Raw genomic sequence first — 11374 nt, 5'->3', positions numbered from 1 at the left:
CTGGGTGTTTGAAAGGAAAATATGAAGCAGTAACTCCTTAGAGGTCTGGTTTCTCCAATGAGTGTTTATCAAGTCCTTACCTATCAGGGCTCTGGCACAACCCTGATATCCTCTTGTCATTTGGGCTAATTTCTGCAATGAAGTGTCAGTTAAAAACTGTTGCAAAAGCAGAATAGAACTTAAGACGCATCAGCCCAAGACAGCTTTGTGTTCCCAGAGGTTTCTTATTTTTTCTTTGTTTTTTGTTTGTATCTGAATTATATTTTTCTTTCTCACTTGTGAAGTATCTCCGGAATTGATTTTGGAGTAGGGATCTAAAAGCTAAAGCTAGGTCATCATCCTGGCAGAAACTATAAGTTCGAAAAACTATGTCTTTATGCCAGTTATCAGTTTTTATTAACCGACATATCCCAAAAAAATAGTATGACTAAATGTACTTTATCTAAGATTTCAATAAAGATAAAATATATATGTTACATTCTTCTTATTTTGTGACAAATATGACATAGGGTAAATTGGTCAAATATCAAGCTCTTAAAATTACTTCTAGTGTTTTTAGTAACAAATATCGGCAAATACTTTCATTTAAATGCAGTTTTGACAGGAATTACTTCTCCAAGGACTACTTTTTCTTCTGTTTTTCTTAACGTTGTTGATAACTGATAAAATGTTTACCAAGATTATGAATCTTAGAATGAAAAATGATTAATAGATGTAGATTTAAATTATTATGTTCTATTAAAAATGATTTAGTCCTTGATGAACATCTGCTTGGTAATATGTTGTATCCAGATATAGTAAATTAATGACATATATAAAATTATAGGGAAATGACACCTTCAGTTTCATTATGAGGAGAGTTTTTAAAATGCTATTAGTCACAACCTGTCACCTTGTCATTATATAGCATTATGTAGCACTTAAAAGATGTATACCCTTTATTTTGAAGTTCTTTAGAAATTTAAAATATCACTCTTTATGGTTTCTGGTTCTGCATTTCTTTATTGCTAATACGAACACATCCATATGCTTTGATTCAAGCAGGTACTAAAATTTGCTTATTTGGAATAATGATGTTTACTCTCATCTTCTCACCCTTAGCAGGTGTCTTAATTTTAGTACACGTAAGTGATATAATTTCACACTTATAAAAACATGTATTAAAATTACTGGTGATATTTCAAATTGCTGAACAAATTTCTTATTTTCTTAAATTTTCTACCAAAATATGAGTTTTAAAGTTTCTTTCTTTCTTTTTTTTTTTTTTTTTTGAGGACATTATTTGAGGGTCTTCTGAGAGAATCTAGCAGTGCAGAAGTCTATACTTTTTGAATAATTATTTATGACTTGGTAATTCATGTGATTGTTTCTTTAAGGTTAATGTATTTTGTCTGTTATACGTTATTTAATATTTTGAAAGCAAACTTAAATTATGATTTACAAAATTTATCTTTTTGAGGAAAAATGGCAAAATGACATAAAATGATATATTTGTTCATCATTAATTTAGGTAGTAATTTATCAAATAACTATTGATCATCACTTTGTGGTAGATACTACTTTAGATCACACTGGTCAAAAAAAAAAAAAAGAAAAAAAAAAACACCTGTCTTTCTGGAGCTTTAATTTGAGTAGGAAGACAAAGTAAAACAAAGCTGCCAACCTAAAGAAGGAAATTATATAGTACGTTCAAAGATGGTGAGTACAATGGGGGAAAAAAAGAAAAAAAAATGGATTGATTGGGCTAAGATGAATCAAGATTGCTGAGCTGGGATAGGAAGTTGAAGTTTTAATAGGACACTTAGTGCAGTGAAGCTTAGTTATTGAGAAGGTAATGTTTAAGAAAAAAAGGGCAAAGGAGTTTGCCAAGAACTCTCTGTAGTATGAAAATTCCAGACAAATGGATTGGCAATTGCAAAAGCCATCAGGTTGAATCATGCCTAACATATCTGAAGAGTACTGGGGAGACCACTGGAGCTGCAGAAGTGAATGGAAGAGTGGCAAGTAATGAGGTCAAAGAGGCTAAATGAGTGACTTCATCATGCAAAAGCTTAGATGTCATTATAAGACTCTGGCTTTTACATTTGACAACTTACTATGTGATAGAAATTTTGCTGATGACTGAGAGTTCCCTAACTTCTAGAGTTCTTACTCTAGTAGGATAGATTAAGAAAAAGAGTTTGGGTCACATATCATGTGACAAATATTGTAAGATGCAAGTATAAGAACTCATGAAGACACATAAATTTGACGAAATGAGAGTGATAAATCTGGTGACTTTCTGTGACTTTACGTTAATTTTCATTTCCTAGGTTTTTACAGTCCTAGAATCACATGGTGTGTAGTCTTTATTGTCTGGTTTCTTCCACTCAGCATAATTATTTTGAAAAGCATCCAAGCTGTGTGTATAAACAGTTCATTCATTTATATGCTAAATAGCATTCTTGTGTATGGACATATCATAATTTGTTTATCATTGCTGTATTGATAGACATTTTCATTTTTTTCAGTTGTTACTGTGCTTATAAGCCATCCATGTATATTTGCTAAAACGGCTGTTATGTATTTGCTAAAATGCATTTGCTGTTATGTATTCGCAAAAATGACTGTTAAGTATTTTCTCCATAGATAAAATTAGGTACACTGTTTTTCTATTAGTGAGGAGAATTTTGTTTCTAATAATGTGAGTAGACATTCTTAATCAAATATAAGATGTGCAAATCCTTTTGAGGCACAGTGATACAGCACCTCTGCTGCCACTTCCTCCTCCCCCTTCTTCTTCTTAATTTTCTCAATAGTGTTTTCAAAAAGCAAAAGTTATTATTTTCATTAAGTCAAATTAATTACATACACCCCTCAAAGATATTGGGGGTTTGGTTCCAGAAGAATGCAATAAAATGAATATTGCAATAAAATATGTCACAGTATTTTTTGATTTCTCAGTGCGTATAAAAGTTATATTTACACTATACTCTAGCCTCTTAATTGTGGAACACATTTATGTTTATACAATGTATATACCTTAATTTTAAAAACTTCATTGCTAAAAAAATGCTAAGGACTATCTGAGCCTTCAGTGAGTCATAATGTTTTTTGTGGTGGAGAGTCCTGCCTCGCTGTTAATGACTACTGACTGCTCAGTGTGGTCACTGAAGGTTGAGGTGGCTATGGCATTGTCTCGAAATAAGAGAAATGTTTGCCACATTCATGGACTCTTTGTTTCATACAAGATTTTCCTAGAGCATTCAATGCTGTTTGATAGTATTTTACTGACAGAACTTTTTTTCAAAATTGGAATCACTCCTCTCAAACCCTGTTGCTGTTTTATCTACTAAATTTTTGTAATATTTTAAATCCTTTGTTGTCATTTCCACAGTGTTCATTACATCTTCACCAGGAGTAGATTCCATCTTAAGAAATCACTTTCTTTGCTCATCTATAAGAAGAAATGCCTCATCCATTCAAGATTTATAATGAGATTGCAGCAATTAAGTTCCATCTTCCAGCTTCATTTCTAATTCTAGTCTCATGATTTCCATCACATCTGCAGTTACTGCCTCCACTGAAGTCTTGAATCTCTCAAAGTCATCCATTAAGGTTGGAATCAACTTCTTCCAAACTACTGTTGATATTTTTACTTCCTTTTATGAATCATGAATTTCCTTAATGACATCTAAAATGGTGAATCCTTTCCAGAAGATTTTCAATTTACTTTGCCCAGATTTATCACAAGAATCACTATCTAAGGCAGCTATAGCTTTATGAAATGTATTTCTTAATTGATAAGACTTGAAAATCCAAATTACTCCTTGATTCATGGACTGCAGAATGGATATTGTGCTAACATGCATGAAAACAACATTAATCTCCTTGTACTTCTCCATCAGAAGTCTTAAGTGACCAAGTGCTTGTCAATGAGCAGTTATATTTTGAAAAAGTCTATTTTCTGAGCAGTAGGGCTTAACAGTGGGCTACAATATATAGTAAACAATGCTGTAAACTACATCCTGCCATTCAGGCTTTGTAGTTCCATTAATAGAGCACAGGCAAAGTAGATTTAGCATAATTCTTAAGGGACCTAAGATCTTCAGAATGGTCAATGAATATTGTTTTCAACTTAAGATCACCAGCTCCATTACACCCTAACAACAGAGACAGCCTGTCCTTTGAAGCACTGAAGCCAAGTACTGACTTCTCCTCTCCAGCTATGAAGGCCTAGATGGCATCTTCTTCCAATAGAAGGCTGTTGGTCTACATTAAAAATCTGTTGTTCAGTGTAGCCACCTTCATCAATGATCTTAGGTAGATCTTCTGGATAACTTGTTGCAGCATCTACGTCAACACTTGCTGTTTCACCTTGCTTGCACTTTTATGTTATGAGGATGGCTTCTTATTTTAAAACTTATAAACCAAGTTCTGGTAGCTTCAAACTTTTCTTCTGTGACTTCTTCACCTCTCTTCACAAAATTGAAGAGAGTTAGGGCCTTGCTCTGGATTAGACTTTGACTTAAGGAAATGTTTTAGCTAGTTTAGTCTTCTAGGTGGAACACTCAAACTTTTTCCATGTTAACCAAAAGGCTGTTTCACTTTCTTATTTTTAATTTGCTTCAAGAACTTTTTCTTTGCATTCATAACTTGGATAACTGTTTGGTACAGAAAATGTAGCTATCTCAGTTTATAACATCCCATCCTCACTAAGTTTAATTATATCTAGCTTTGGATTAGAGTGAGAGATGTGTGATTCTTCTTTTCACTTGAATGCTTAGAGGCCATTATAGGGTTATTAATTGGCCTAATTTTAATATTGCTATGTCTCAGGGAGTAGGGACCCTCAAGTAGCAGGAGAGACACAGGGCATGGCCCTGTGGAGCAGTCAGAACACACATAATAGGTATTGATTAAGGTTCAGTTTGCAGTGCTCCAAAGAAACTATACTAGTAACATCAAAGATCACCGATCAGCGATCACTGTAATAGACATAATAGTAATGAAAAAGTTTTTGTAATAATTACCAAAATGTGACGAATAGACTCAAAGTGAGCACATGGTGTTGGAAAAAATGGTGCAAATGGACCTTTATCATAAGGAGGAAGTTTTTTTATTCATAGTCTGATGAGAGTTTTATCAGGAGTAGGTGCTGGAGTTTATTAAACAATTTATCTACACCTATTGAAATCATCATATGACTGTCCTTTTATAAGCTGTTAAAGCTGTTAAATGTTAATACATATACTTTATAAAATGCTAAACCAAACTTCTGTTTCTGAGTTTAACTTCATTTGGTCATCATGTATTTAAATTTTTATATATTTGGGGGTTTATTTAATTTATGGTTCTTTAGTGTATATATCCATAAATAATACTAATCTGTATTTTTTGATAATTCATTTCTTCTTGTTTTTGCATCAGAGTAATGCTCACTTTGAAGAATGAGTTTTGAAGTATTCTTTCTCAATCTTCTGAAGAATTTGTATAGAATTTGTAGTAATTTGTCCAGAAATATTTGGTAGAACTTCACAATGAAGCTTCTCAGCCTGAAATTCTATTTGTGAAATGATAATAATTTAAAATATATTTTCTTGTGGCAGGTCTATTCAGTGTGTGTTTCTTCTTAAGGAAGCTTCAAAAATTTGTGTATTTCAAGGGACATGTTATGCCTCTGATTTCTGACATTGATAAGTCTGGCTAGAACAGTCTCTTTTATCTTTTTAAAGAAGGTTAATACATGCCTATTCTTTGTGGTAATGAGTGTTCTGTGATATCAATCATTTCCAGATAGTTGATAATATTGCCCAAGTCTTCCAAACCTTACAGATCTGCAGACTATTTGTTCTATAATTATTAAGGGGAATGTTAAAATTTTCTAACATAATTGTCAATTTTTCTATTTCTTCTCTAAGATATAACTTTCTGTCCCATGTATCTTGAACATTATTAGGTATATATATATGTCGAGGATTTTTCCCTCTTGAAGAATTAGCTCTTTCATAATTTTGAAATGACCTTCTTTATGTCTGGTAATGTATTTTCCTGTAAAGTTTACTTTGCATAAAGTTTGCACAATGTTTACTTCGCATGAAAATATTACAATTGAAGTTTTATTTGGATTATGGTTAATATATGTTTTTCTGTTATTTTTAAGACACTTCTATATTTAGCCCTCAAAAAAAAAAAAAAAGAAGCTGTTGTTTTTACCTCTAAAAGCATCTTCATAAATTATCTTAAAGCATTAAACAACCAAACCAGAGACTCTTGCTACATTAGGTCATTGTTAAAAATACAGCGTTTTCAAGCCGAGCGCGGTGTCTCACGCCTGTAATCCCAGCACTTTGGGAGGCCGAGGTGCGTGGATCACGAGGTCAGGAGATCGAGACCATCCTGGCTAACACGGTGAAACCCCGTCTCTACTAAAAGTAGTAAAAATTAGCCGGGCGAGGTGGCGGGCGCCTGTAGTCTCAGCTACTCGGGAGGCTGAGGCAGGAGAATGGCGTGAACCCAGGAGGGGGAGCTTGTAGTGAGCAGAGATCAGGCCACTGCACTCCAGCCTGGGTAAGAGCAAGACACCGTCTCAATAAATAAATAAATAAATAAATAAATATATATATACATATATATATGTATATGTAGCGTTTTCAACTCATTTATCTTTTGCCTAATTCTTATTTTAGTATGCTGTGTTTTTCTTCGAAGCTTTTTCGCTCTTTTTTTTATACACTGTGTTTCATGAGAAATATTTATTCTACTCTATCAGAAAATATGTTTTGAAATGTTATTACCTCTGTCTTAGTAAAACCAAATTTTTGTCTGAATATATTAAGTCACCTGAGTTTTTTTTTAAGTGGTTAATAAACATGTTTTGAAAAGTTCTTCTCCCCTGGACCAGAAGTGTATTTCAGCCTCATCTTTACTCTTTTTTAAAATTTGCTTTTCAAAGAGCCATACCTCTTTATAAAACCTAAACTTTTTCATGTTCCCTGTTAACTCAGTTGTCTATGTTCATTCCACTTGGTTGGTTACTTCAGTAACACATCTGACTACATACCCTCCTTCTCTGAAATCTATAGCTTGGAATTCATAGTATTTCTCTTTACTCCCTGTTTTACCAGATCCCGGGTAGTTTCATTCATTTATTCATTCTCATAAATGAAAGACCCAATGTAACATGCCTTCGATGACATTTATTCCAAATATACAGTGACCTCTCACTTCTGGAGCTCTGGATTTGCTGTTTCAATCACTGTCATGCTAAATTGTAATCATCCTAGAGCTGTTTCATCAGAAAGAACGCTTCTACCCAAAGTTCTCTCCCTGACAGGAAATGGTAACTTCATTCTTCTGTTGTGCACATAAAATAAATTTTGACACATTCTGTCTTGCACATACCTCATCCCACTCATCTGAAAATCACATCTATCTACCACTAAAATATACACAGAGAAATAACTTCTTACTGCTTCCATCACTGCCAGATCGATAAAACACTATTATATGTTACCTGGATTATTTACCTGGTAGGTTTCCCTACCTCTACACCTGTACCTCTCCTCCTTCCACCAGTCTGTTCTTGGCATAGCAATGTCTTTTTTTAATTTATTTTGTGTGTGTGTGTGTGAGATGGAATCTCGCTCTGTCGCCCAGGCTGGAGAGCAGTGGTGCGATCTCAGCTCACCGCAAACTCCGCCTCCCAGGTTCACACCATTCTCCTGCCTCAACCTCCCGAGTAGCTGGGACTACAGGTGCCCGCCACCACGCCTGGCTAATTTTTTGTATTTTTAGTAGAGACGGGGTTTCACAGTGTTAGCCAGGATGGTCTTGATCTCCTGACCTCGTGATCCACCCGCCTCGGCCTCCCAAAAGCAATGTCATTTAAATATAAAGTCAGATGGTTTCATTCCACTCCTACATGTGCTCTAATAGCTTCCCCTTTCACTCTGAGTGAAAAGTGGGCCTTTGTACCAAAAATGGATACATTATTACTTCTTTTCCTCTTCTTAATTGTATGCTTTCCACGCTGTTCTTCAAATGCAACAGACGAGCTGTTCTCTCCAGAAATATAGTCATGCACCACATAACAATATTTTAATCATTAACAAATTACATATATCATGGTGGCCCTATATGATTTTAATGATGTTGCAAAATTTCTATGGCCAAGTGATACTGTGCCCTAGTAGCATTGTAGCACAATGCATTATTTTTTCTATGTTAAGATATGTTTAATAAGATACTTACCATTGTGTTATAATTGCCTACAATATTCTGTCAAGCAAAATGCTGTAAAGTTTTATAAATTAGAGCAACAGGCAGTATCATATATCTTAGGTGTGTGGTAGTCTATACTATGTAGATTTGTGTAAGTGTGCTCTACGATGTTCACATTATGACAAAATTACCTAAAGATGAATTTCTCATAAAGTATTCCTGTTGGTAAATAATACATGACTATACTTGCTTTTCCCTCTGCCTGACATTCCTTTTCTTTATAATTGCATGTCATCTTCCCTCACTGCCTTTCTGCTCAGACAAGATATTATAAGTAGACATAACATCCCAATATGAAAGAAAAATAACCTTCCCCTCGGTGTTCCCTACTGGCTTTTACCTTGCTTTATTTTCGTTTGTAATACTTATCACCATCAGCGATTTACTTACTGTACTATTATCTGTTTAATTTACCCTTGCACTCCAATAGAATGTAAGCCCCTTGATGGCAGCTATTTCAGATGTCTTGTTCATTTCTATATTCCTGGAAGGATAGCTGGCACATGGTAAAGGCTCACTAAATATTTTTAAATACAGTTTTGTCATCATTGTTGAGCTCCTTTGTAGGCTCTACCTGTTACTTTAGAAGTATATCCTTCAATTGCAAGTGGTAAGAATAGAGTCTTGTTGCATGTTGAAATGAATAAAACCTTGTGTTAAATAGAAAATTTTGAAAGCTAAATGAATGGCCCTATACTAATATATAGGGGAAAAGAGAACACACTTTCTGCAATTTGGTAGCGACTCTTTTAGAGAATTTCTTTAGAAACCTGAACTAATGTACTATAATGAGTACTTGTACATTACAATTATACAAACAGATTGGTAATTTATATCCTCTTTGTGATTCATGAATAGATCATTTAATTCCTTAGGAGCATTATAGCATTTCAAGTTTTCATGCTCAATAAATCTATCGAGATTGCTACCTTTCCTATTCAAATGGAAAAGTATTATCTTGTTTTTTCATCCAAAATTATTTTTTCTAGGAATAAATTATATTAGGCTAGTTGCAGAGTTTTGTTAAATTTCCAAGTCTCTCACTGATAAAAGACTTTTCATAGAAGACATAATTTTATGCAAAGCACAAAAGTTATATAACACTCAATTATCATACTATGTGTCTCTATTATACAGTGATAACATTCACCTTAACTCTATCTAATATACATAATTGCCAGATGATTTTTCTACTTGTGTCTTATGAAATTCAACAAAACAAAGTTATTACTTTTGCTAGTGTGAAAACTGGTTTAGAAAAAATGTTTTGAATGAAAGATAACATCTTAAGGGTGGTATGACAATTCCAAACTATATATACTTACTGTGTTTATTTATATTTTCTAAAATTTTATTTAAACCATCTACAAAAGGAAAGAGTAATAAAAAAATAAAGATTTGCTATTTTTATAAAATTGTAATTATATATATTTATTTTTCCTTTTTTTTTTTTTTTTTTTTTTTGAGATGGAGTCTTGCTCTGTTGCCCAGGCTGGAGTGCAGTGGCTCAATCTCGACTCGCTGAAACTACTGCCTCCCAGGTTCACACCTTTCTCCTGCCTCAGCCTCCCGAGTAGCTAGGACTACAGGCACCTGCCACCTCACCCAGCTAATTTTTTGTATTTTTAGTAGAGATGGGGTTTCACCGTGTTAGCCAGGATGGTCTCAATCTCCTGACCTCCTTATCCACCCGCCTCAAGCTCCCAAAGTGCTGGGATTACAGGTGTGAGCCACCGTGCCCAGCCTTATAGTTAATAAGTTAATCATGTAGGTAGAAATATTTGCTGCATTGAAACTAAACTATTTTATTAGGTATTTTGATGAGCATTCACAGTAATTAATATTAATACTATCAATAGATTGGTAAAAGTATACAATTATATATATTATATGCATGTTGCATGGTAAGTACCTGCCTGATAAATTATATTTACCATGATTTTGAATGAGGAGTGCCATCTGGCCCTGTTTAATTTCTAACAACCCTTTTACCTTAAAATTCTTGGGTAAAAATTCCTTCTTTAGGACATTACAACTTCCTTGTAGACTTTGCCTAGGAGTAAGGGCACAAACCTAATTTCTCTCAGCATCTACAAAGCTATTTTGAAAATTTCCATCTACTTAGTTATCTTGTAAGTGGTTGTTGAAACTTTTGTTTGGAAACCATGTCGTTTCATAGACTCTTTGCTTTTTCAAATCTTTCTTTTCATCTTGTTCTCAAATATCTATGCCAACACTGCTCTCCACTTCTCTAGAGAATTTAGGATTTGAAAACCAAGGACATGAAAAGATTCTCTATTTATTTTACTGTTTAAACATTTTCAACCTTGTTTGGGGCCAGATGTCTTAGAAAATAGAACTGAAAGCTAAAGCACATGTGCTAATGTTTTAGTGGCGAGTGTAATTCCAGGAAAGCAAAAGTGAATGAAATGAGGTGTAAGTCAGGGAAAGAAAACAAATACAAGGGGAGATCACAGCTTTTTACAAGTGTAGTCATTTTGGAACTACAGCATCTCTGAACTGTTGGAAGAATGAGGTTTAGGGCAAGGTAAAGCATTTATTTATTGGTTACCTTCTGCTCTCATTTGCCAAGTGTAGCCCCACTTCTCAGTTGCGAGTTGCTTTATCTGCTTCCATCAACAGCCACTGGGGAAGCCAAACCCTAGCCCTACATTTGACCTTCTGAGAAGGTCAGTGGGGAGGGACAGGAGCACCCTGACTATGACCACATTTGGGAGGGTGGAGGTGTCCTCATGGCCTGCTGTGGCTGAACAGAGATAATGCAGAGTCTTGCAGAGTCTGCCTGTAGCAGAACAAATCACGAAGGCCCAGAGAGAAGTCAGATCTTGATGATCAAAGTAGGTGCCTAAGACATACTAGAAACATCCCCCTGGACAATGCACATCAAAATGTCCAGCTGCTGGAATGCTGGAAAATCCAAGTAAGGGAGAAAGAATATTATCTATGAAAAAAAATTAACAGAAATTAATAAATTTTACAAACTACTGCCAGAGTTTGTATACAATATGACCCAAAGAGAGGCCAACATATACAAATAGTCACTACATAGTAATTACTATTCATTATTACATTTATTATGATTATTTTTTCA

The sequence above is a fragment of the Macaca nemestrina genome, chromosome 3, assembly GCF_043159975.1.
Source record: "Macaca nemestrina isolate mMacNem1 chromosome 3, mMacNem.hap1, whole genome shotgun sequence".
Classification (NCBI taxonomy): domain Eukaryota; kingdom Metazoa; phylum Chordata; class Mammalia; order Primates; family Cercopithecidae; genus Macaca; species Macaca nemestrina.
Note: the sequence above shows the minus strand (reverse complement) of the source record.